Raw genomic sequence first — 6,171 nt, forward strand, 5'->3', positions numbered from 1 at the left:
CGCTGATCTAATCTCCCCGGGGAGTGAGTTCCACAGGTGAGGGGCCACCACCGAGAAGGCCCTGCTCCTCATCCCCACCAACCTCACTTGTGATAGAGGCAGGGTCGAGAGCAGGGCCTCCCCAGAAGATCTTAAACTCCGAGACGGGACGTAGAGGGAGATGCGTTCGGACAGATACGCTGGGCCGGAACCGTATAGGGTTTGTAGGTCAAAACCAGCACTTTGAATTGTGCTCGTAACTGGATCGGCAGCCAGTGGAGCTGACATAACAGAGGGGTCGTATGCTCCCTGTATGACACTTGGGTGAGTAATCTGGCTGCCTCCTGCTGGACTAATTGAAGTTTCCGAACTGTCTTCAATGGCAACCCCACGTAGAGTGCGTTGCAGTAATCGGGATGTAACAAGAGCATGGACCACTGTGGCCAGATCTGACTTCCCAAGGTTAATGCTTGGAATGGGAAGGCCCATATGCCAGACCACTGAAGCTATTCAAGACACTCAAATTTGACAGATTCCATCCCATGTGTTTTCCTCTGCAATAATCGCGGGTGATAGTCAGGCCTGTAGCGAGGGGGTGGCTTTAGGGGTTCAACCCCCCCCCCCAAATGTTTCAGATTTTTTTTAAAAAAACTGGTTTACTCATGAAGTTTAACTGGTTAACCAAATCCCCATGCTAAGTCTATGAGATGCAAAAAATTAAGAGTCCCTCCAGAACTGCAAGCACTATCTCAAGCAAATATTAACAATTTATTCACACTGTCATTACTTGCAGCAATAGCCGATGTAGTGAAGCAACCAAGTTGGGGGCGTGTGTGTTGAATGCTCTCATTAAGGAGGCCAGACTTAGTGGAGGTGGTTGACAGGGGTGGACCTGCAGGCTATTAAAGGTTGCTCTGCCCCCTGCTGTGCTCTTTGATTCAGCGTGAGCTAAGAGGCAGGTTTCAACCCCCCCCCCCCAAATTTTCAACCCCCCCCCCCCCGAAATTGTGAACCCTCCCCGAAATTTTTTCTGGTTACGGCCCTGGTGATAGTATGATAGCTAGGTCTGGAAGCTATGAGTGTTATGCACATTCCACAACATTGGTTGTGAATAAGGGAAGGCACCAGAGAGGGGGCAGAGTGAAAACGGGACACTTAGCCTGTTGTCGACCTTTGTAACCCGAAAGACAGTTGCATCTGTCAAGTAGGAAAATAAGGTTCCACCTGAAAGTGTGGGGAGGCTAAATTAACTGATTTATGAGGCCATAAAGAAGACTCCAGCAAAGCATTCCAGCGGGGAAGCATGTGGGGAATGCGGAAGTGCTTCATCAGCGTCGCAGATGGACGATGAAAGTGACATCTCCCCTGGCAGCCAGTTAAATAAGCCTCTGTGTATGTCCGTATATGTTGGTATGTCAAAAATTGGCATTGAATATTTGCCATATATGTGTACACTGTAATCCACCCTGAGTCCCCTGTGGGGTGAGAAGGGCGGAATATAAAAGCTGTAAATTAATAATAATAATAATAAATACTTACTTAGATTCCTCATTGTCCGAGTAGGATAGTCTTCCAGGATCAGTGTGGTGGTGGTGGGTCCGTAGGTGACTGTGGAGCCCTATTCTTGATCTGCATCGTCTCCCGCAGTGAGGGGATCAATTTCCAGGTGGAAGGCAGTCCCAGTTCGGGTTGGCTTGACGCGCCTTCCTCTTGGCACGTATCTCTTTCGCCCTCCATTCATGCCTCTTCAAATTCTGCAGCACTGCTAGTCACAGCTGACCCCCAGCTGGAGTGCTCAAGGGCCAGGGCTTCCCAGTTCTCAATGTCTGTGCCAGTTTTTAAGGTTGGCTTTGAGCCCATCTTTAAATCTCTTTTCCTGTCCACCAACATTCCGTTTTCCGTTCTTGAGTTCGGAGTAGAGCAACTGCTTTGGGAGATGGTGGCCAGTCCAGCGGAGTTGATGGCGGAGGACCATTGCTTCAATGCTGGTGGTCTTTGCTTCTTCCATCACACTGTCATTTGTCTGCTTGTCTTCCCAAGAGATTTGCAGGATTTTCCGGAGGCAGCGCTGATGGAATCGTTCTAGGAGTTGCATGTGATGTCTGTAGATAGGCATACAGCAGGGTTGGGAGGACAATAGCTTTATAATAGTTTTTTGGTATCCCTATGGATCTCTCGGTGCTCAAACACTCTCTGCTTCATTCAGAAAAATGCTGCACTTGCAGAGCTCAGGCAGTGTTGTATTTCGGTGTCAATGGTGACTTTGGTGGAGAGGTGGCTGCCAAGGTAGGGGAAATGGTCAACATTTTCTAATGTTACACCATTAAGCTGTATTTCTGGCATTGGAGAGGTATTGGCTGGTGACTGGTGGAAGAGCACTTTGGACAATGATAGTGGACCTATACGTCGTAGTTGGATTTGAAGGAAGGTTAGAGAGGAGTGGAGGGTAAGGCTTAGAGTTAGAGTTTACGGTTTAGGTTTTACGGGTTTAGGGTAAGGGTAGGATTTAGGGTTACGGTTGGGGTTAGGGTTATGGCTGGGGTTAGGGTTACGGTTGGGGTTAGAGTTACGGTTGGGGTTAGGGTTACGGTTGGGGTTAGGGTTATAGTTAGGGTAATGGTAGGGTTTAGGGTTAGTCTTTTACCATTAAAGAACTCTTACATTGATTCTATATTATCTGTGTCCGGCCTGGCTTACATTACCTCAGTTGCTCACTCTGCCCCCCGTCTCAATCACATGTTCCGTTCTGTGTTGTGCAAACAGCGCTCTCGAAGGAGCAAAGTGGAAACAGCATAAAGCTCAGAGCTTCCGGACCCAGCTATCATACTATCACTGAATCGTGAGCTCAAATAATTTCTCCCCATCCCCTTTCTTGAGAATTCTAAAACAGTTCCCTGGCAAAGCATCATGGATGCCAGGGGTAGTCTGTTTGCATTGTTTGATGGGTTCCATGATGCTTCATTCGATACCTGTTTTAAAAGGTTGCATGTGACGAGGTCCCTAGTCCTCATCACATGAAGGCTTCCCCCATTTCTACACACTTAAAAAAACGGAGCTCCATGTAGGCCATCAAATTATGTAAGACAGCTTCACCAGAGGGGTGCCTGTGGGACTTCAGTTTTAGAGTCTGTAGAAACAAGCATTTTTGGAGTCCAGTAGCTATTGGCTCCAGAGCTCAGTGTCCTTGGAAGCAAGGAAAGGTGGGTACTTGAAGGTGTGATGGCAACTGTCATTGGATGTGTCTGTTGTATTTTGTGAAGACAAATGGAGTGAGTGATTACTGTTGAAACAGTAGGATTAATACGTTTAATGAGAGAGAAGGCAATTCTTCAGTTGTAAACAACACGGAAATGCACAAGATATAATTCTAAAGAAGATGACCCCCCCCCCCCCACTTTCACCCCTTATAGCATGTCCCAAAATTAAGAGTAGTGTGTGCCTATGGGTTACACTTGTCCCAAGACTGCTTGCAATAGCTCTTTCTTCCACCCATGGGATCCTCAGGACAACTGCCCTGTGATGCAGGTCAAGCAGATTATGGGTCTGGCCTACTGCTTCCTAACATGGAGATCTGTTGAACAGGAATCATCTGGCTGCTACGAATCGTACTGCCCCCTAATACAGAATATTCAGGGTGTTGTACAATAACACATGCAACAGTCAAACAGCTTAAAATATATTTGTTTAAAAATGTATTGAGACATTAAAAGGCCTCCCTGCCAACTGCCACTTTTCTTGCTTCAGATGGCAGGGAGTTGGCCGGGAGTAACCCCTTCTACATTACTCGTGCTAGTCTACTATTGATGGATACTTTCAATTTGTGCAGTCTGAGGATGTGGACGGGATCCTTGGAGAGGTGAGAGCTACCACATGTGTTCTAGATCCTTGCCCTTCCTGGCTGATCAAACAGGCCAGAGGGTGAAGGATGTGGTCAGTGCCTCCTTAGAGCAAAACAAAACTCCAGTTCGCCTAAAGGAGGCGGTTGCGAAACTTACTTTTTTAAAAGCCATCTCTGTACCCCTCCATAATGGACAACTTGGCCTAGTGTCCAACCCATTTTTGAATAAGGTTTTGGGATAAGTGGTGACCTTCCCAACTCCAGCGATTTCTGAATGAAACAGACTAGTTTCAGGCCTGGCTATGGAACAGAGACTGCTTTGGTTGCCTTGGTGGATGACCTTCCCTGAGACCTAGACAGGAGGAATGTGTCCCTGTTGCTTGTCCTGGACATCTCAGGGGCTTTTGATACCATTGGCCATGGTATCCTCTGGGCCATCTTGCTGGGATGGAACTGGGAGGCAGTTTACAGTGGCTCCGTTCCTTCCTGGAAGGCCATACCCAGAAGGTGGTGCTGGGAGACTCCTGTTCTGGCCATTGTCCTGTGGGGTACCTCAGGATTGTTTTGTCCCTCATTCTGTTTAACATATACTTGAAACTGCTGGGAGAAGCCATCTAGAGTTTTGGAGCACAGTGCCATCTATATGCAGATGACACCAAGCTGACACTTTCCACTGAAATACTAATAAGTATATATTTGTTAAAATTGCTCTTCATTTTAATTATTGTATTGTTTATAAGTGTTTTTTGCACTACAAATAAGATATGTGCAGTGTGTATAAGAATTATTTCATGCTTTTTTCAAATTATAATTCAGCCCTCCAACAGTTTGAGGGACTGTGACCTGGCCCTCAGTTTAAAAAGTTTGAGGACTCCTGCGTTAAAAGGAGGTTTTTAAGATTAAGTTGAGTGAACTATTGTTTTCAGTTTTGATTATGTTTTTATGGATTTGAACTGTGAATTTTTAATACCATTATATTTAATTATGTTTTAATGTTTGTATATTTTAAAGATTTTAAATTGTATTGAAATGCTTTTAATATAAGCCTCTTTGATTCTCCTTGTGAAGAGAAAAAGTGGAGTATAGACAAACATAATAATAACTGCCAAATAATGCATTTTCAGAATCCAGATTAACTGCATTGAACTGGATTATATTTTGTTTGTTGTTTATTCGTTCAGTCGCTTTTGACTCTTCGTGACCTCATGGACCAGCCCACACCAGAGCTCCCTACTGGTTGTGGCCACCCCCAGTTTCTTCAAAGTCAAGCCAGTCACTTCAAGGATACCATGCATCCATCTTGCCCTTGGTCGGCTCCTCTTCCTTTTTCCTTCCAATTTCTCCAGCATCATTCTCTTCTCCAATGTTTCCTGTCTTCTAATTATGTGGCCAAAGTACTTCACCTTTGCCTCTAATATCCTTCCCTCCAGTGAGCAGTCGGGCTTTATTTCCTAGAGTATGGACTGGTTGGATCTCTTGTGGTCCAGGGTCCTCTCAGAATTGTCCTCCAGCACCACAGTTCAAAAGTGTCTATCTTCCTTCAGTCAGCCTTCCTTATGGTCCAGCTCTCACATCCACTGGATTATATGGCAGTGTGGGTTCATATAATCCAGGTAAATGCAGCTAATCTGGATTCTGAAAGTGCATTATATGGCAGTGTAGTGCCAACCTATGAAGCCTTGTAGGGTTCCCCAGCACTGTGAAATTGGCTCAGAGATTTACCTGAAAGTTTCTGGTGGGTGGGTTTCCAAAATGCCCACTCCAATTAAGTAGATTTATGGCAAAGCTCTGATCTAACTATAATTTCTGAATAGTGAAATATGTTAAACTAAAGGCCCAAGGGCCAAATCAACCCATGTCCTTTGATGTGGTCCTCCAGATGCTGGACTGCAACTCCTGTATTCCTCATCATTAGACATCATGACTAGGGCTGATGGAAGCTGTGATACAGCAACATCTGAAAGGCTGCCATTTGTTCTGGGATGAAGAATGTAGACTACTCCAGATGATTCTATGGCATGTTTCTGCCACGCGTTACCATAGAGTCTCCTTAAAGAACCAAAAAAATTCTGGAGAGGTATCCATTTCAATAGGGTTCACTGTTATAGTTTCCTGTTTCCATGGTAAATTCAAGAAGGAATTTACCATGGAAACAGGAACATGGCCAAACAGCCCAGAAAACTCACAACAACCTCAGGAAGGAATTGCCCATAATGGAAATAATGACCAATACTCCCTGATCTATTCCTCACCCACTTTAGTTGTAAAAGCAGCAGTAGCAGCAGTGATTATGAAAATGATAAGGTTTCCAGAGATGGAGAAAGGACTAAACAGTTGCAGTTCAAGACTAAACA

This window comes from Anolis sagrei, chromosome 6 (assembly GCF_037176765.1).
Source record: "Anolis sagrei isolate rAnoSag1 chromosome 6, rAnoSag1.mat, whole genome shotgun sequence".
In the NCBI taxonomy this organism is placed as follows: domain Eukaryota; kingdom Metazoa; phylum Chordata; class Lepidosauria; order Squamata; family Dactyloidae; genus Anolis; species Anolis sagrei.